Source organism: Mus caroli, chromosome 1 (genome assembly GCF_900094665.2).
Source record: "Mus caroli chromosome 1, CAROLI_EIJ_v1.1, whole genome shotgun sequence".
NCBI classification, from domain to species: Eukaryota; Metazoa; Chordata; class Mammalia; order Rodentia; family Muridae; genus Mus; species Mus caroli.
The window spans coordinates 129,497,082-129,519,250 of NC_034570.1; the positions used below are offsets into that span (position 1 = coordinate 129,497,082).

Here is a 22,169-nt window from a genome sequence, read left to right on the forward strand (position 1 = left end):
CTCAATTAAACCACGTTGAAATCTGCCTTTGATGTCATCTCAGTCCTCCTGCCTAGAACATGAAGAATTCTGCAAGTTGCAGCTCACCTTTGGAGATCAATATCTGGAGGAAGCCTCCCTCTCTAAATGCAGATGTGTGTGGTGAGGGGAAAGGACATGAGATATTTATTGTTTTACAAACTTAAGCGCGCACTATGCTAAGAGGATCTATCTCTCGTGCTTGTTCATTGGCATAAAGCAGTCCAGGGCTCTGCACTGGGGCTACTGCAGTAGCGATGGGTGTGTGTTCTTCTCATAATATTTCAACATTCTGTATCTTGAAGTGCAAGACTCTGCTTTAAAATTTTCGTAAAGTATGCACACCATGCTTACTCAGCCCTGTTGATTTTCTCTATCCGACCTTGACCACCGCTCTACTAACTGTAATGGAATCCTTAGTGACACAGGCTGAAGGAGACTGGCAGGATGGGAAACTTCCAACTAGAAAACAGGCCTCTTCAGCTTCTCCCCACGCCAGGGGAGCCTCTGCCAGGAGGACAAGTCAAGTGGTTTAGTACCCTGAGTCACACTGCTAGCCAACAGGGTCATTCTCTCTCTTGAGCTGGATCCTCAGAGACCTCCCAGAACTCAGATCCAAAAGACAGTGAAAGCAGACCATCCAGGAAAAAGACAGGCTATGAGGTTTAAAAAGGATAGCATTGAAGAAAAACAGCCATAGCCACAGTCTTTGGGAATAAAAATAAGAGAAATACATTTAAAGAAAAAATACACAATAATCAACCTAAGAAAATCAATAATCAGCAATATGAAACAATGTTGTGGGGAGAGTGAGGCATTATATTTCTTTTTCCTTTTTTCCCTAGTTTGCTAGAGTTCTCTAATTCAATATTGATAGGAAACACTTTACATTCAAATCACATTACTGAATCGCAATATTTCTTCCTTGAGAACTCAAAATTTCAACAATGATCACAGGCTGTGAGAACGGTATAAAATAGCATGATGCCACTAGTAAGGTTAACTCCTCAGAGAAATGAGATGATAAAACGCTAAACTATATATTTAAGATATTTTAGAGTACAAGTAGATTTCATTGATAATTGAAGCATTTAAAAATATTTTAGATGCTTTTGTGGATGGAAATACACAAGGTTAGTTTTCTGTGGAAAAGGAATATTCGTAGTTAAATCATAGTCTGGAGGTAGGTAAAATAATTAGTTTACCTTTCACAGGACTCTTGTAATTGAAAAGGTGTGTTTATGAAAGTTGGCAACTTCTGTGCTGCTAAAATTAATCATAAGCTAGCAAAGTGTAGGAGGGTCCAAGTGAGCAGTCCTTATGGACTGTTGGAGAGGAAGCCTTCCCTGTGAAAGGTAAGAAAGAGCTTTGGATAGTTTGCCTGAGTTCAAGAGAGGGTCTTTTTTTGTTGTTTTGCATAGGCTCTGGAATCAAGTATCAAAAAAAATCCCATGAAGAAGAATGAAGGCAGCTCCATCTACCTGTTCAATGGCAATCCAGTAGGAACCACAGCTACGTGCATGCCCCCGAGGAACTTAAAGAGGTTGGTTCGCTGTACCCTAAAATTAGGGTGTGATTAAGGTTCACCATTTCTTTGAGATCTCTGGAAACACTTTGTTCTCTGCCTGTCAGACTTTCCTCTCTGCCCAGTGTCTCCATGTACACACTCCAGCATCGTCTATGTCTATTCTCTCTCTCTCTCTCTCTCTCTCTCTCTCTCTCTCTCTCTCTCTCTCTCTCTCTTCTCCTGCTTTCTCTCCTCCTTCTCTCTCCTCTCTTTCTCCTCCCTCTCTCTTCTCTCTTTCTCCTTTCTTCTCTCTCTCACTCCCTTTCTCTTTTTATTCCGTACATTTTTCCTCCTCCCTTTTCTTGATCTCCTTAGCAGATGTCTTTTATAATTTATGTTGTTTACTATCCTTTCATTAAAGCTAAGCTGCTTCTTAAGCAGCCAGAGCACCTAAGTACACACTAGAGGAGAGTGATACGCGGGCGCCACTCCACAGTCTCATCAGGGTACTTCTAATAAGCATCTTGGTACCACTGAATGCAAAGCTGCATTCAAATAACAGCTTTCATCTTCAGTCTTTGTAAATATAAAAGTAACCCTTGAAGCCCTTTGAAGGACCTAACCAAACATCATACACAAGAAAATAGATCAGCAAGGCTTTGAATGACGTGTTTGTGTAAAATCTGTAAGGCATCTCACTGTCTCTATCAAGCAAGACATCTAGGTAAATGGTGGCTTTTAATAAGACACATGACAATCTCAATTATGAGGGTCATGATTATGTGTTCTCTGTGCTGTTTTGTGTTCCCACCAGGGTGTTTTTCTTTTCTTTCTTTTTTCCTCACATCAAATATTTCAAGACTCTCTACAGTTCTCTGTGTATAAAATGTACACACAAAGCTACAGTAGTTTTTGTTTTGTGTTGTTTGTTTGTTTTTAGTAAAACCACCCCGACATTCTGAGTCAAAACACACACACACACAAACACACAAACAAAAAACAAAACAAAACAAAAAAACCAAAACAACAACAACAACAAAGAAACTATGTTAAGTGGGCAGACAGATTGGAACTTGAGGGCCATAGATAAGAGAAATAAAGTGGAGGCTTGAAGGCTATAATTTCTCTTTCTGCGGTGGTAACAAAATCAGGGGATGGATGGAGTTGGGTGACTGCAGACTGGAACCAGAGCCGGGAAGAGCAAACTGCGCAGAGCATGTAAGAAGGACCCCACTCCTCAGGATGTGCTATATGGCAAGATGGAGAAGGCCTCACTGAATCCGTCCCACACTCAGTGCCCAAGTCCCAATACCTGTGACCCCTCTTCCCAGTTGATTGGATCCTAGATTTAACAGTTCCATGTTTGATTCTCCTTCCTTCTACTTCTTTACTTTAAAGCAAAACAAAAGAAAAATAAGTTACCAGGCCCCTGACTTCTGGCCCCTGCTGAGAGCTCAAAGAAGACAGTGCATCTAAAAGAATACTCAGTGGACCAGAGGCAGCGGTGCAGGCTTTGGCGTGCACTTTGCGGTTCTAAACTTATAATTTAGCCATATCCCTATATTCATAAAATTAAATAGAATCCTAGAAATGATAGTAAACACAGAAACTGTACATTGTGACTCATATAAAGTGGAAAGCAGGAAGTCCTAAAACTGCCTCCTAAGTCATCAGATGAGCTAGAGGGTGCCACCGGCTTAATGACAGGTTTGCACACTCAGAGAGGACAGTGTAGAAATGTTTGAGGAGAAATACCCTTATCAAGACACATTCATACAGTAAACTGGAATTACCATCCAACCTAGACAAGAGTGTGTGTTGAAATTGCCTGAGGATATTGTTCACACAGCAAACTGATGTCAATCTCAGATCTTCTGACATCTGTATACATATGATGATCAACAGAATTCTGCTGAGAATTGAGTATTTTCTTCGGGACCCATCTGCAGCTTCTGTTTACCTTTCTTCCCTGTTCTGAAGGTGTTTGCTCACTTTCCTGTAGTTTTGATTTGCTCACGAGGATGCCCAGAAGACAGGAAGGTAAGTGCATGCAGAAATTGTGTTAGACCTTTGGGAATTCCTTCCTCCGGTTCAGTATTGTGGTTTTGGTTTTGTTTTGTTTAAAAAAAATGGGTGAGATGAAAGCCCATTTTCTCATTTATAAATATCCCCACGAGAACTGGTAGCTCTGTGAGCACAGAGAAGAGGCATGACAGACAACCGATACATCCTATCTTTAGAAGTATTGGTAGGTTTCTATAGGAAATACAGTTTATTCTGGAAGACATGGTGACCATAATTTAAACAAAACAAAACAAGATATTTAGCACACCAATAAATAATTGTGTACATTAAGGTTTTAACATTCTTTTTTTGTTGTTGTTTTTGAGACATCTTAATCTTCAGCACAGACTGGCCTCAAGCTCATGGCCATCCTCCTGCCTCTGTCTTCAGTGCTAAGACTGTAGGTATTAGTCACCACTCTTGACTTAAAATTTTAATTCTAACCCTAAACCAATTAACTAGTTTCCCTAAGAAAATTAATTTCTTTTTTAAAAAATTGCTAATATTTGAATCAGCACACAAATTTGTATAGATTTTAAAATTTGGCAAGTAGGATGCCATAGTTCCAAAAAGCTTGCCACACTTTCTTATGGTTAAGAATGCAAGCCTAAGGTGTTTTGAAGAAATCAGGGTGTTATTCTTCTATGGATGGTTTGATGGAAATGTTTTAAAGATGGCTGTCTCTTCAGTAAAGCCTAAACACTTTGATGCAATAATAATGTTTCCATCCTTCTCAGTCTCCACCTACAAATGCTATTTGCTGTCTATGCAGGACAAACATCTGGCAAACTGAGGTTGCACCTAAATAAAACAGAAAACACTTAAACCAGAATTCTGTCAGCCACATTTCTCCAGGGTTAATTTTACCTAATAAAATTATATTATATTGTGAATGGCTTCTTTAGTTGGGGAGATCTGGGAATACCTATGGGAGGGGTCACATTATATACATGAGGATGTATTCCAGTTCTATCAGGAGTTTTTAATAGCAGATTGAGAGGTGACCATTGATCATAATCCATTTCATTTAGAAACTGGGCTGTATGCTTTTGCTCATCCTTCTGATTTGAGAAAATGTAGGGAGATAATATATGAAGTCTTTTTGATAACAGTGTTTCCTCCACTATCAAAATGGGCAGTGCAATCTTACACAGCCACTTGCTTTTTCCAAGAAGGTGACTCACCAACCTGGACACACACACAGGGTGTGCAATATAGAACTCAGAACTTCAGCACAAAAAGAAACCTTCAGTGAAGACGTCCTGCTGATCCAAACCAATTAGCTATGCTTTCTGCACTGGGGTGAAAACTCTTTGGAGGTCTTGGAAATTAGAGTAGAGCTTTGGGTAGAGAGCAACTTCACTTGTCTCATGGGACCATACCACTATGATGGATGCTCTCGTTTCCCATGTGGGCAACTGAGGAATTATGGCAACTATGGTCATTTTTTGTTTGTTTGTTTGTTTGTATATTTTTGTATTTTGTTTTTTGTTTTTTTTGTTTTTGAGACAGGGTTTCTCTGTGTAGCCCTGGCTGACCTGGAACTCACTCTGTAGAGCAGGCTGGCCTCGAACTCAGAAATCCGCCTGCCTCTGCTTCCCAAGTGCTGGGATTAAAGGCGTGCACCACCACTGCCCAGCCTAGGGCCAATTTATATTGAGGGAAAAGTATGTTATTTTTCTCTAGGTCAGGGTCATTCCTCCTGACTTCTGCTGATATTTTAATCTATATAATTCCTTTCATGGGGAGATTCCTCAGCCTTGGCTCCTACCTGCTGCGTGACAGTTCCACCTTCCCTAAGCCACTCATACACAACCAAAGGTCCTTCAGAGACCAGCTCCCCCTGACTGAGAGCTACCTGCAAGATATTTTTGGTCTTCCTTGATCTATACATAAAGTTAGTTATATTAGATCTTCACACCTACTTTAATAGAGAATGTGTGTGTGTGTGTGCAGCAGATTTCTGAACAGAGCAGAAAGCTCTGACACAAATGCTCCTGCAAACCAGTATTTTATCTGTGTACATAAATCTGTAGTTCTAGCTGTGTGCCCATCACCTGCATCCCTCATGTGATAACTTAAGACCATTAAGAGTCATCGAATGTGGGCTAGTACTTACTGCTTTATTTCAAACCATTCAAAGTGCCTAGCTATGCTGATATAAAATATTTGCCTTCATTTGGATATGAAACACTTTTCTTATGTGTTATCATTAAATATAATAACACGTTTTCAGAATCTAGTTTTGACAACATTGACGAAAGTCAGGTGATTTGGATAATCCCATGGGAAACTGAGCTTATAAAGGTGGTATTAGTTGTGCGTTGTCATCCATTTGGAATTTGTCCAACTACTAAATAGGTTTCTTGAGAAGACACATAAAATATTGAACACTGAAGAAAATTTGAAGCGAACATGTATGATCACCAGGGAAATAGGGCTATAATCATGGTCCTTCCCCCTTCCCAGGCAGGAAGAGAAACTACCAAGTTGATATATCTTGCTTTTGAATGTGTTTGTGTGTGTGTGTGTGTGTGTGTGTGTGTGTGTGTGTGTGTGTGTTTGTGTGTGTGTGTCTGTGTTTGTAAGCTGGTAGTGATTTCGATTGGAAGGAAAAACATAAAATTATAATAGTCTCATAGAAACCCAGAAGATGAGTCATCAAAAGAAAATGCTCTGTGAGTACAGCTTGAGACTTCGACACAGAAAATACATTCCATGGCCTTAGCTTGTTCTTTCCAAAACTGTTAATGTTAATAAGACGGTACACTGTAGTTTGAGCTCACACTAACAAACATGAATAATCTGGGTCTGTTAACTGAGGAAGACTAATTTCCTGAATAAATCATTAATTTCCCTGTGAGTGAGTGTGCATGTGTTTGCACATGCGCGTGATTTCACACGTATGTGAGTAATGTGGCTTCCCCATTATATGCCTGCAGGACAAAGCTGATTTTTCTCCTTGTTCATTTTAGTTTTTGTCAGTTTTTCTAATGTTTCTGTGGTTCTCTGCTTTATGCTACCAGGTGATGTGAAGGCAGTAAAATTTAAACATGCCTTCATTATATGTTATAACGTGTTTACAGTCTCAGATTTTAATAAGTCATCCGGATGCACGTACCATGGTATGGTGAGCTTTCCTTCCAGGGCCTTAGTTGTACTCTAATGCAAGTGCTGGGCTCGTATCCATCCAGGAGTTAACTGTAGCATCACTGAACATACAGCTGTATATCTGTAGTGTCAAGAGTTAGACATAAAAGCCAGAAGACTTTAGAGCTCCACTTTGTAGTAACTACATCGTAAAATGGCATTATGCCTATAGCTTACTCTTTTTCTTTATGAAGAGTTTATAATGAGTGTGCTTGGTTTGATATGGGACATAATTCTTTAAATTTATAGTGGAATCTTTCCCTGATCGTAAATAACAGGATCTGAAATAAAAGGAGTGAATAGATATGAGAACTTATTGCTAGTAGATGTTTCATGTGATTAAAAAAAAAAACAAGAAACTTTTTATAGTGAATGAGTTCACATCAAAGAGAAATTACAACTTGGTTTAATGATGAACTGGCAAGTAGGCTTTCAGCAAGTTTGTGGCTAAAGGCATTTCTCACTATCACAGACATTTCCACACCAGAGTTTTACAAACTTTGGCTGTACAAGGACTATTCCAAGGGTTGTTAAAATACAGATTGCTTAGTTTTGGACCAGCTTCTCTGCTTCAAGTGATTTCTGACAACCTGTATATATGACCAGTTGTCCAGTGGGGTCAAACGGTCACTGTTGTAGAGCTTTACGACACTCAGGAACCAAGTCTAAGTTGGAGCTAAGAACTTTCTCTTTTGTTAGAAATGACCAAGACTATTGCAGGTTAAATAAATAAGTTCATAAGCTCAAAATATTCATTTGTAATAAACTAACTTAGCTTTACCAGCAGAATGGATGGATTATAAATGAAATTGTTTACTACAAAATCCTTCACATGATATTGAAAGACAGGAAACTTTAAGAAAAAAACAAAACAGGCAATCCCTTCTGAAATACAATTGGTAGTCAGCCTAATTTTAAAAGTATATAGTATATAGTAACACAAAAACAAAAATATCCATCATCAATACTTTATTCATCTTTTCTTGATTACCTCTGTTCCACATGCTCTCAAAGAATTAACAACTCTGTTTTTTCAACGTTCAACCTCCCCTGAATGTCCAGTGTCTCTTAGCCTTATATGTTTTTTTTATTGCTTACATGTACTACAGGTTTCTACTAACTCAGTACTGGTACTTATAATTCATTAAGGTTCAAATAAATTGAAGTAAGTGCTAATTCATGGGATAGAGGATATTTCATAAATTAGCTAGAACTGCAAAGCATATCTTGACAGATATCAGGGCTTCCCTCAATGATGGTGAGGGCAATACACCTGAGCACATGGTATAGTTGATAATGTGGACGAGACTGTGGGAACTGTGGCCATTAAACATAGACTACAGGGTGCTGAGTGTTTGCTTATTCTTTGTATATTATTTCAAAGCACTCAGAGTAAGCAGGCTACCTGAGAGGTTCCTGAGTCAGATGTCAGAGACTGCTCATCCTAAGGCACAAGTCAGCTTCTAATCCTCACTCCCATTGTGACACAATGACGGAAACACAAGTAAGAATGGCCCATTCGCCGTGTAACCGTTTATTTGAAGATTATGCTGTAACCCAGTCAGTCAGCTGTTAACATGCAGCTTTCCACAGAAAGTAGGAAATGCTTGGTGTTCTAGGAGAAGATGAAGACAGCAGAAATGAAGATATGAAGTTCTTTTCATCGTGCTTGGGAGAGTGAATCCAAAATTGAATTATGGCATTCACACTAAACCAGGGCACCAACTCTTCTGCTTATTTGGCAGGAACATTGAATCACTTAATCAGATAAACAACACAAACCTTTCAAACCAAGACACTTGTCAATTGAATTAATATCGAATTTGTCAGTAAATTCGTGTTACGGTTGACAGTAAATTCTGCCACACTGATGCATGTGTGCTGTAAGATTCCACATACAATTATGACCACTTGAGTGTACCTATGGAATAAAAGCTTACAGAGATCTGAAATCTTGTAGTTGTTCTGACTATATAGCGAAGGAAGATGGAAAGTAATTGTTCCTGTTGAATATTGGAAAGCCATCAACTTTTCCCCTCTATTCAATTAGTGTTACTTGAAGAATTTTGAATAGAGGCACTGATTCATTAGTGAATAAATATTTTATATTCTCAAATGCAGTGGATAAACACTACATTAGAGCATTAATAATTAAACTTCATTTTTTTATTTCCTGGTTTTATAAAGCCATTGCTTTCTAACACCTTGGCAACAGTATCCAGATTTGGGAGTAAGGCTTAGAAGTTGTCTTCTGTTTTAGAATGACTAAAATGGTTATAATTGTAATAATGTAGGTTTGTGTCTCCTGTCCTTTCTGTCTTCTGTGTAGTTTAACAATCTTAGCCTTCCTTTTCTACAGAGGCCAAAGCACAAATCTCTTTGACACAGGCCCTCTCGCTCATCATGTGCCTATCCGAAGTGCTGTTGTTGATGCTGGGTTCAGGGTGTTGAATGGGAGGATAATCAGTGATAACAAAATTGTATCCCTTTCTTCCTGCAATTACCTCAGAGTCCATACAGCCTTGACATCTGGAAGCCCCCAGCTACTGTCACAGCTGCGATCCCCTGCCCCATTGCAGGAAGTTAAGCACATGTTCCAAAGAATACTCATTGTTCTGGTATTCTCTGGGAACTCAAAATCAAGGCTATTAGTGATCACAGCATTTGGTACCACACATATATTGGAGTCATATACTCATGTGAGACACATTGTAATACCAACCACTTTCTTACAGGTGGTGTAGGTTGCATTTGCTTAGCAACACACACACACACACACTCATTTTCTTCAATGATCAATGTTAGAAGGACGTATACCTCAAGACACACTATTTAAACTGTTGGAAGAGAATTAAGTTAAATAATAAGTGGGAGAACTTTACGAATCTGTCTCTTTTCATATAGAACTTCATATAACAAACAAATAAACTTTCAAATACTTAGGAATCAGTTAAAAAAAATCTAGAGTTTCCCAAATGAAATGCAGAGTCACTAAGTGTTGGTAAAATCCAACTGACTTTTGACATCAAATAAGTGTAGAGAATGATTTTGTGATTTAAAGCTGATGAACACTAGGGCTGTTTACGTGGCTTGCTTTGATTCTTAAAATGATCAAAAGGAGTGAGTGATGAATGGACTAGCTATTAATTTATCTCCGAAAAAATATCCATAATGATTATCCTCATTTTAAGAGCATTAGTAAGTTTTGTTCACAAAATTAAGAGGGAGATGGATTTTACTAATGCTCTATAATCATTTTGTTAATCAAAATGATTGCCAGCAATCTTCTAGAAACTAAACTGATTTGCTCCAGAATAGATTGAGGATTGCTGGAGCTCACAGTGCCACTTGGCAAAAATTTAATTGCATATGATTTTTATTTAGTTTACTAATTGTATTTTTATTTCTGCTTATTTATCTTGCTTTCATTTACTCCAAAACATTAAAATATTCTCTATAGCATATTATTTGCCCTAATTTGCTACTTAATTCAATATTTCCCTTTGCTTGATTATTTTTTAATTTTGCACTTATAATGATTAATAATCTCTCATAATTCAACAATTTCTTTCAAATGATTAAAGCAGGCTTGTATCATTCATGCAATGACTTTGATACATATCCACTTTTGGTTAGAATTTTTGACAGTGTATTTACAATATGCTCATATGATACTAATTTTTTTATAGTGTGTTTAGCTTTAGAGGATTGTTCCTCTGATAACCAGAAGTTATTGGACATTATTCTAATATTTTAATGTGACATTTAATACTGAAGGCTTAGCTTACTTTGAAACAAATCTTTGTTTGGATAGTGGCTGGTTTTTCTACCTTCACTGTTCTACAAAACCTTGGCAGGGCACATCCTTCTGAGTGGCAATTACAAAGCCCAGAAAGATGTTTAGATGAATTTTTAAAAACCCAATTTAAAATTACATACAGAATACACAATACATCTTGTCCAATTGCTTTGCTGCCTTTATCTGTCTGCATTTTTGTTCTCTTAGTGACAATTCACTTTCCATTGCCCCACAGTGAGTAAGAGCAAGCTTTGTATTGGTTTCTGCAATTCCTGAGCATTCAGACACAGGTGAGGTATTTTCAGAATCAATACAGCAGAATTGTGTTTATGATGGTCTGTTCACACACCGTTGATGCTTTGTAACACATTGAACAAAACAGTCCTGTTCACTGCTACTTAAACAAAAGCACATGGGGCACTCTGTTTGCAGTGAAGTTCCACCAGTCTGCACATGTGCAAAGAGGAATGCGAAGACTTGCACTTGAGGAGACTGTACTCTAGTCTCACCCAAAAGGAGATTCAGCTTTCAATGAAGATCCTTCAACAGAAGTGTTTGCAGTAGCCTTGGCTCTGGGTAGACAGAAACGATGCCCCTGTTTATCTGGCTTAGAGACCACTTGCAATTGCTTAGAAGGCCAGGCTAATGATAATGTCATTTAGCAGGTCCAGGCTTGCTTGTTGAAGAGTATTGTGCAAAAATGACTTCCAATTGTTTCTGTTGGACACAATATGCGTCAGAACTGATTAAGCTTGTCATCCTATTCTTTTTGGCTTTTCTCACACCTCAGAAATCACTTTTAACTTTCCAAAGACATCTCACTTCTACGGCTCATTGTCAGAATCTTTTATGTCATGACATAAAATGTAACAAGGTGAAATTAGAAATGATTTATGCACAGGACATTCTAAGTATGTGAGCCAGCTTTGGTAAAGTTTATTATCAAGATTTCCCCACATGATAAATTTGAATGAGAGATTTTATTTTGTATAGTGCTTGGGTTTGAAACCAGAGCCTCACACATACCAGGCAAGCCTGCTACCACTGAGTCACATCCCCAGACTGGAACTATCATTGGTTATTAAATAGACTGCCTTTAATTACTGAGAAGTTCTTACCTACAAAAGAAACTAAAAATGATTATTGACTATGAGAGTAGATATGTTGCATCTTGATAAAGGTATTTCTAACCTCCTCTCTTTTAGAGAATTTATTACACATTTTTAAAATAAAAAAGTCACCATACAAATGTGTGAGATCTAAAATATACTAAAATTTGAAAACTATCACCAACATATTATTATCTGAAATAGATGATTTGGGGACAGATCTTATAGTGTCACATATAATGGACCATAAGAAGACGTCTAAAAGGAAAATGGCTTTTTCTTTGTCTGCTTTTCCATGGAAGCATAATGAATCTGCTAGGAAAATCTTCCAGGCCATTTTTTCCCTTGAGAAGCTAGTATACATTTTTAAAATTTTAATTTAATGCAAAAGCAGGAGCCTATCACTAATCTGTCTGTGACTTCAAATCTTCACACGGACTGCATAGACTTTTCTGTGGTGTGGAGACTGTTTTACTTCAGTCTTTTAACTCTTGAGATTCCTCAGAGGCACAAACAGTGCTGACACTCTGCTCAGCCTTGCGAGCAAAATGTGTCGCCCTTGATCGAGAAGAAAAATTACTGAGAAGAGCAGTGACCTACAAAGTCCTGACTTCCTAACATAAAAACATATAAACAGTCTCAGCACATATAAACGGTCTGTATCAGCACATGTAAACGGCCTGTATCAGCACATGGATGTGTTCAGAGTCTAGGCTCTTTATATCAGATGTGGATATTTTGGGCATATTCTTTTTTTGTTTTCAGCACTACACAATCAGAATGCAGCCCAAAATAAGGATGGGAGAAAACAAAGCCCTGCTCCATGAAGTGTGTGCTACTTTTTATGTGGTGTTAACAAGGTGGTACTGATGGAAAATCTGGTCTGTCTTAGTTTAAGACGGAAGCACAAAAAAAAAAAATGTTTTCCTTCTGGACAGCAGACTTCAGCACTGAGAGATCAGAGAACAACTTGATCTGCATTGTGACTGCAGACCAAAAGATTTCACAGCATTCCTGCCTCGGTGCTAGGCCTTGTGTCTCTTTAATGGCATTTAAATTATAGTCTGCTGCAGCCATGTAGTCAAAACATCACGTCATGTTGGATACCACATTGCAATCAGTCAGGATGTCGCAATTAAAGAATCCATATATGCTTGCCCTTGTTTTTCTCTTTTGATAGCAAAAGTAAAAGGACTGTCTCTTAAACTAGGTCTATAGTTGAACGAATCAAGTCGGGCAAAGGGCATGCTTTTATTTGTAGATTTTCATTCCTTTGTATAATATATTTCTCTCATAATTATATTTTAGCATTTCACCTATTTAATATATCACATGCATGTTATGCTTATACATGATGCACAGAAATTAAAAGTGCAGGGTCAATTGTAAGAATTTTGTTTTCTCCCAAAACAAGATATTTGCTATAAAGCATACTTATACTAGAATAGTATTAAATATAACAAAAAGGCACCACACTCTGAATTCTGGGATGGCATTCTCTACAGATGGCATGTTTCAAATGCCATACAAGAAACGAGTTTTAATTGGAATATGTTCTTTTAACATAATGTTTGTTATAGTGACTTCACAATAAAACCCTTCTGAAAATTAACATTTCACTCAGTATTCCTAAAGATCCACAAAATAAAGATGCTACACTTTATGTAAAAGCACTATACATTCATCTCATTCGGTGGTTTATATTATAACACATGGATCTATACATCTGTACCGTCAGTGAGAAGAGTAGAACTAACTTCCAGGAGCACATGCTATCTTCCTAATTGGCTCAAGAGCTTTGCTTTCATCCTTCATGGTGTAGTATGGACTTAATGTATTTGCAAGAGAAGGTTTAGGTCACACAAAATAATGAGGTTTTACATAATATGCTTGCTCATTTTAAAACTGAGGTGGAAAATAAGTGACTTTAATACTCTCATGGGAGAGTTTCGTTTTGTTTTTGTTGTTTTGTTTTGTTTTCTGAAACTCTCTTAAGTAAGCATTACCTGAGAATATTCATACAAAAAGGTGTGTCTCAGTTTTGGTAAAAGCGAGTCACTACAAATAAGTGGATTCCTACACTTCAGAATCATTCTCTCTCTCTCTTTCTCTCTCTCTCTCTGAAACATGGAAATAAAAAGAATAACTGTGCTGATAGTTCTCAAACTGGGAATATCTAAGACCATACAACATTATTTCACCTCCCTAAGAAGCCAAGTAAGGAATGACAGATATATTTATTGAGAAGAGGGACAATTTAGCTCTCCTACTGAATTGGGTTAAATGTGCCCACATTGAATTAATGTTTGGCAAAAAATCATGACACATATTTTACTGACAGATATGTTGAGCTAAGTAGATCCACACACTATAATGTTTCAATTAAAATACAATTTTCTTTTGTTAGAAGCAATGGAAAAGAAGGAATAGCCATATCTGGAAGTGCTATCATAGAGAGGAAATTCTGCACATGTGGGGAACCGTCAACTTTACACTATGACTCTATAACTCTCCTCCCCATTCATGCCTAGGATTTGGGATAGATTTTTTTTTTGGGGGGGGAGCCCATTGTGTGATATATATATATATATATATATATATATATATATATATATATGAAGTTCATATATATATGTGTGTGTAATTTGTCAATGCACATATATACATATATGTATTTGTCAATATATAAATACAACCTGCTTAGTCTGTAAAATGCCACTTGTCTCTTGTTGGTTTAATTAGGTCTCTTATAATGTTTTCTTTTCTTTTTTTTTTTAATTCTGTGTCATGATATCAGCATGAAACTCTCCTGGCCTAGAATGAGTTGTGTAAACCAAGCTATCTTGGAATTCACAGAGAACTGCTTGCTTCTGCCTCCTCAGTGCTGGAATTAAAGCCATGTACTGTTATACTTGAAGGATTGGAGTGCATATGGGAAGAGTAAAACCTTTTAGAATATTGTGATATGAAACTCAACAAGGCTTTCTTTACAGATCTAAACTAGTGAAATATGTTTGTGCATATGAATACATATTAGTGGCTACTTGAGTAACTTTACAAAGCTTTACTAAGTCAGTTTATTTTATCCAAATTCACTTTTTTATTATATGAGGTCAACACTAATAGAATTTGCACTTAATATGAAAAATGTATTTAATGCTACAAAGCATTTATTTAAAGAACAGCTCAAATTACCACCCATGTCTAGAACATTCTCACTCTTCCAAAGGACTGCATCCCCAACACAACAGATGCCCAGTGTGTCCCATCATCTGCCATTGCACTCTCTGTGTCTCTGTATCTGACTATTCTGCTGTATCATATGAACAAGTGTATGGTCACTTGATTGGCTCATTCCAATTATCTCTAGGCTCTCCTATTTAATTCACATGGAAGGATATCCTTCCTTTAATTGGCTCATTGCAATTATTACAAGGCCCTTAGATTTCATTCATTTGGAGGAAGAATATTCTTCTTTTTCTACCAAATAATTTTTGACTATACAAACATATATATGTGTTTGTGCATATATATATACCCACCATTCATTCAACTCAATAACTCTTAGCCTGTCATGAATAATGCTAAAAAAACAAACAACAACAACAAATCATCAAAGTAGTTGTTGAATCTTTTATTTTCAGTGCTTTTGGGCTATAAAGATCCTTTGGTAAACTTACATAAGTCAGTATAGAGCACCTGTGATCTATCAGTAAGAAGGTGTGAGCACCTGTGATGTATCTGTAAGAGGGTGTGAGCACCTGTGATCTTGTCAGTAAGAAGGTGTGAGCACCTGTGATCTATCTGTAAGAAGGTGTGAGCACCTGTGATCTTGTCAGTAAGAGGGTGTGAGCACCTGTGATCTATCTGTAAGAAGGTGTGAGCACCTGTGATCTTGTCAGTAAGAGCACCTGTGAGCTTGTCAGTATGAACATTTGTGATCTTGCTACAAGCACCTGTGATTTTGTCACTATCAGCACCTGTGATCTTGATGACACCAGCACCTTTTATCTTGTCATTTTGTCCTTATATACATGTGACTTCTGTCAGTATGAGGGTAGGAACACCCGTGTTTTTACCAGTATGATCTTGGGTGTTACGCTTTTGGTTTGTTAGTAGTGCTTTCTTTGGATAGACAGAAAGCAGGATTCTGATAATTGTTTTTAAGTTTTTAAATTTTAAAATATTTTCTGACATAAATGTTTCTTTTTTTTTCTAATGACTAAAACTATAGTGTTGATGTAATATTCATTCTGCTCTTCTTAACTTCAATCTTGTAAAACTGAGAATTCTCCCTGATAACATGATTTTATGCATTTTATAGAGGCAATCCTTGTTTCTTCTTCAAATTATGGACTGCAATGATATGAAATAGCCATCACAAAAGTATTGTATATTTTTAATATAGTCACTATAGTCTATAAGTTAATAAATACTGGTTAGGTAAGTATATATATATATATATATATATATATACCAACCATTAAGGAGTCTCATTTGGCCTTCCTTACCCATCGTAGCAGAGAATAAAGTGAGATTTTAAAAAGATAACTGTCATGCCGGGCATGGTGGCGCACGCCTTTAATCCCAGCACTCGGGAGGCAAAGGCAGGCGGATTTCTGAGTTCGAGGCCAGCCTGGTCTATAGGGTGAGCTCCAGGACAGCCAAGCCTACACAGAGAAACCCTGTCTCAAAAAACTAAAAAAATAAAAAATAAAAAAATAACTGTCATACACTCCGTTCATTATTAAAGATAGAGTGCCAGCTCATGCCTTCCTACTAGCAAACTCATTTCATACACCACACATCTCAGCATCCCTCTGCTGAATGAGTTCTTAAAAAAGCATTGCAGTAGATCATGGTGCAGTTGGCTGCCCATCTCTGGAGATATGATCTCTGGAAGATGGAATTGTGTTTGGGAATCTCACAGCTTATAATTCATTCGGAGTGCTGGTTCTTTTTGTTCCCCTTTCTCCATCATCCACGTGGTGCACAGCCACCACTGGTTTCACTGAAGTTAATTTACCATGACATTTCTAAAAGCTAGGTCAAAGCCATGTAAACAGAGTAACGCTTAAACAGATTATGTCAAGTATGCAACATGCTGTATATTAAATTAGTTTTGTTTGGTTTGTTTTGCTTTATTATGATGCTCAGGCTGACCTTGAACTCTCAGTCCTCTTGCCTGAGTCTCATAGTGCTTCTATTACAGACTGGCATCATGCCTACCTCCTCACCATAATCCATTGTCTTGTATCTTTGTGTGCTTGTTTGTTTAAAGACATGGACCCCTTGTATTCCAGGCTGGCCTAGAACTCACTATGTAACTGATTCTCCAGCTTCCACCTCCCAAGAGCGAGAATCATAGGTGTGCACTAACATTCCTGCAATTCTTTGATTAGGAGAGCAAGTCTCCTGCTTTATGTTTGTTGGGTTTAAGAGCAAAATATTTAAGCCTTAGTCTCATTGCCTTTAAGAAGAAATGTTGAAAGACATTTCTTTAAAAAAAAAAAAAAAAGATTTGTTTATTATGTATACCGTGTTTTGTCTACATGTACACCTGCAGGCCAGAAGAGGGCACCAGATCTCATTACAGATGGTTTTGAGCCACCATGTGGCTGCTGGGAACTGAACTCAGGACCTCTGGAGGAGCAGCCAGTGTTCTTAACCTCCGAGCCGTCGGAGCATAAAGATCACAAACAGGTTTAGAGAATTAAAACATTTCTCTACTACAGCACACTTAAGGATCTTCTGAAGTACTAGTTACCGGTCCATGAAGAAGCTCGGCCATCATCACCAGGACTATTTTCCATTTAACTGGTATTGAATTTCCTGGAATAGAAACTCTGTGCTTGCACACACGCAGCCAAATCTAGATTTGGCTCCTTCTCCATTGGATTAACCCAGTTCCATGTCAAAGAATTGGACTACCATTTTTCACCCACAAATGCAAATGAATAAGCATAATGCTACTAAACTTGTCTTTTTCTTTATATGCCTGAGAAAGTCCCAACCCTAGTCATTCCATCAACATATCTTCCCTTGTAATAAACAGCTTTCTACACAGAAGAGAGGACAGGCAATGAAGTCATTAAATAATTTAATTAATAATAAATAATTTATGTGGTGCATAATTCATAATATATTCATGAAGTACATTTAAAAAATCTTCTAGACCACTACTTTCCAAGAGGCTTATTAAGGAAATAGATACTAGAGCCACTTTGCTCCTTAGTACATGCCCTATAGGACAAGTGTCCTTGTTATATGTACAACCACAGGGTTCCACCCAGAGATCTTCACATGGGAATTCCAGGCTCTGATCTGCATTCCCTGAAACTCCCATAGTCTCTGTCTGAGCAGGAATCTCTGTCTGAGACTTCTGTCTTAGGTCAGCTTTGATCTTCTTCGATGAATGTCAATTCCTCCAAATTTTAATTAATTAGTGTAAGAGCACATCATGCTCATTAATAATGGAAGGCCAAAATATACAATGACAATTATGATAATAATAATAATAACCCAATGGTAAAATAATAGAAAAGTTATTTTATTTGTTTTAAAAATGGCAATAATTCCAAAATAATTCAGATACAATAGTTCTGATATAATTATTAAACATACAAACATTCTGAAATATTAATATAGCAAATTTCATTTCCAAAGAAGAATAGCTATTTGGTCTGATTCTTTTCTCGCAAAAAAAGTTATCTAATATGAGCCAAGTCGTTTTGTGGTGGCTTTCTGAGTTTGCTCATTTGTTTTTCCAGAACAAGTGGTTTCTTAGACATTAACTTGAAAAAGCCAGGCACTGCACACCTATTTGATCATTTGTCTGAGTGAAATACTCCTCTGAATTCCACTTGTTTTAAAGCTTTTGAAGCCTATGTCTTTTATATATTAATATGCTCCGTCTCCCTTTTAAATTTTTGCTTATAGAAACATATACAACTCTAGACCAAAGTGATTTTTTAATTAAAAAAATCAATTTGAAGTTACTTAAGATACGTATTCTATAACATTATGAGGTAGTTGGGTAAAATGGGGCTTTAAAGAGAATGCATGCAGTTGACTTAAAGAGAGGAAAAAGGAAGAACAAGAGGAGATAATGGGGGATTCCCTGTCTGTCATCTTTCATGAACTATAAGGACTTGAGGGGAAGGAAAGCCAAGAGTGTAACTGACATGCCAACACATACCTAGGGAACTCATTACTTAAGGCATAAAAATATTGTTAAGCATGTACACATATGTCACTATAAAATAGATTTTGTCCTATATTTACATGTGTAATTTTGTAAGTTGAAACACTGGTATAATGATTCCTTTGTTATATATATATTCCTTTGTTTTTTTTATAATTAACCACTATAAAACACAATGAAATCCAGTATTTATTGCATTGGCAATATAGTTATGTATAGCATTTGTCCCTGTAGTGGTAACATAGTTTGCATTGGATATTTTTCTGGAACGTTGGAGGACAGAGTATGTAACTGAGATTGCCCTCAAAGTCAAGATAATCTTGCCTCCCAAATACTAGCGTTTCAATGATATATTACCATGCTTGGATGTGCTGAATTAATTTATTTACATTTATATAATACTAATTTGATTGATTTAGTATGAATTAATATAAAGGTTAAATTTAGAAGTAGCCATAATTTTATAGATGGTCAAAATTCAGAAGTCTAGGTGCATTTAGGTACTTTGAAACAAAAGCAAAAACAAAACAAAACAAAACAAAACAAAACAACAACAAAAGCAAATAGAAACATTTTTGTTAAAAGCATATCTCTAGTTAAAATTTAAGGCACTTTCCAGGTGATTAATGAAAACTATACTGTTTGTAATGAAGTTTTCTTGTAAAGACATTAGCATGCGACTGGTCATGTAAATTGTATAGAATTCCACTCAACAACGTGGAGGGCATTCATGAGTCACCCCGCAGGAGAGTCAACAAAGAGGACCAGGCTGTACAATGACCATCAACGATGCGATCTAAAGGAAGCTTTGTGGGATTTCCAAACAGATGGCTGCTGCAGAGCATAAATAAGAATGAGCAGGAGGAGGAGGAGGAGAGAGCAGAGAGAGGGAAGGAACGAGCAAGTTCACGCCTGTTCAGAGGGTGTTCTCATCAGTCTCTTTATCATTCTTTAATGTCTTGACCATGGAAAAGGTGAATTAGAGGACCCTTCAGTTCCCATCTGTAATGCATGAACTCACATACTTACACATTTCTTAAGACCTAACCAATCCTTTAGTTTTCCTATTGTCTTTGCTGTCCTGTCATTTTGACAGCAAGTTGCTGTGTTCATTTATCTTTCTAAGATGAGCTACGTGAGCGATGGCGACAATGTTTCAGGAGAGGGCAGGGAGGAGAAGGGAGGTAGGAAAGTTTTTTAATCCTGCCCTTACACCTTTGAAATTTATTCTAGTAACTTTTCAAAGCCTCATTTGCTCCTTGTCTACCTTGCCTTGTAAAATTTCCTGTCAAAGAAATGAGAATGAGAAACTGATTAATTCCAGCCATAAGTTATCATATAGCTTTAGAAGACTGCCCTTGGCTCAGGTGACTGTAGAAGCTGTATCTCCGCTCTGTTGCCCCTCGAGTAGGACCCAAACTCTTTGGGATGATACCTAGGAAGCTAGGCATCAAAATCTTTCATACACATTTTAAGTCCAGGCTTAGCAGCTTCAGTCACCCTCCTGCCTCTCTCTTCTCTCTGTTCCCAGGCATATGGAGCTCAATCAAGGATATGTGTGCTGTTTCCCTAATAAGATGTGGAAGCTCTCTGCTTCTGTCAAGAGCTCGCTCTCCTTGGATTGCTTCTACTCTTCATTGGGCATGATTTCTATTCATCTCTTTCATCAATCAAAGTTGCTTAAATTGTTCAACATTGCTCAAAAATAAAACCAACCTTTGAGAATATTTTCTTCAAGAAGTCAGCATTTAAAGAAATACATATGGCAGCAAACTTTATGACAATTAGAAAAAAATAGGATAATATTTAGAGTTCCTAGTCAGATATTTCCATATTACAGCCAAGGAAACCTAGTTATGGAGAAAAAGGTATTCTCCAAAGCTACATAGTTCTAAATGAAAGGAACATGAGGGTTTGTTTGTTTGTTTTTTGTTTTTTGTTTTTTTTTCATGTGAGTCTCTGCAGTGGTGATTATAGCAGTCTTTGATTCAGAAAGTTCTCAATCTGACCTTGGGAAACCTGTTACCCTCTCTGCAATTATATTTAAAACTGAGGATTAAAAATACATGACCCAGAGAAGTTTCCATCTCCTGTTAAGTAGTCTATATACCATGTATCCTTGCTTGCAGAGACACATGGAGCTGCTGGTAGAGCAGAAAGCCATGGTTCATCATGGGCAGCAGAGGTAGACTTATTGAGCAGTGCTATTTTAAGTGCACTGTCAGGTCCTCGTTATTTGGAGCTAGTTAATTAACTGATGTGTGTTTATTTTCTCCCTGATAAATTGAAATGATTAGCTTGTTTAAGGCACTTTACCATGTTTGAACAGAAATTTCCATCGCAGACTTTAAATACAACAGTGTAAAACAAAGTAAAACCGCCAGTATGACAGAAGCTCTCTTCTCACAGGACACACAGTCAGCAGATGGACTAATGACCCCAGACTTATGTAGCATCCAAATCTTAGTGTTTACCTTACCTTCTTAAATGTTATTCATATAAACATGTCAAGGTGACTTCCTTCTGTGTGCCAAGTTCAGACCGAAAACTCTTGTACTTTGGTATTAACTCTACCATCATTTCATTTCATACTCTCTTCTCCACACTGTTATTTGAAATCTTTAGTCTTTGTGGCTTGACAGGCTTCGGATTTTACTTCTTTCCTTCTTACTGGTTTGTGGTTGGTTATGTACCAAAATTCTAGAGGGAAAATGTTGACATATCTGTGCACATATATGTGCACAGCTCATCTTATATGCACACATATATTAGATACACTTTTATATACTATATATAAGATAAGTTTGCATAATTTATGGGCAATGATTATATTAATAATTATAATTAATAACTATACTATCTACATAATGGCCTGCAGTGATGATGTATGGGATTGAGCACAGTAGAGTAGACTCAATTCATAGTTTGAAGGACAGGGCTGCTGTTTTGAAACAGCTAGCCAAGCCACAAAGAGTCATGCTGGTCCAGAAGCATAAATGAAGTGAAAAAAAGCCAGTCCAGCTTTCTAGACCAAAAGATAGCATGTGCTGGGGGGGTGCGGGCAGCTCTGTTAATGGCAAGGACATCTTGCAAATGAAACAGAGAAGACAGAGACAAGAGGGAAAAAAAACAACAATAACAAACAAACAAAAAATACAGAGAGTTCATATCATCTATGGACTTTGATTTGAGAAGATAGCCTACCAAACAGAGGGGTAGGAGCTACTGAGAGGTTCTCTGGGGATTCAGTGCAAGAGATTTATCACATCACTATCACAGTGAAGGTATATGTGATGGTGACGGAGGGAGAAAAGAGCG

The 22,169-nt window shown here is 37.3% G+C and overlaps 1 long non-coding RNA gene across 1 annotated transcript in view; it reads right to left on the reverse strand.

The window, feature by feature from the left end:
* Positions 1-22,169, reverse strand: part of LOC110304287 — a 41,304-nt gene that overhangs the window by 1,121 nt on the left and 18,014 nt on the right. The window contains exon 2 of the long non-coding RNA XR_002379051.1: positions 1,224-1,364. This is a non-coding gene — a long non-coding RNA (uncharacterized LOC110304287). The remainder of the gene's footprint in view (positions 1-1,223; positions 1,365-22,169) is intronic.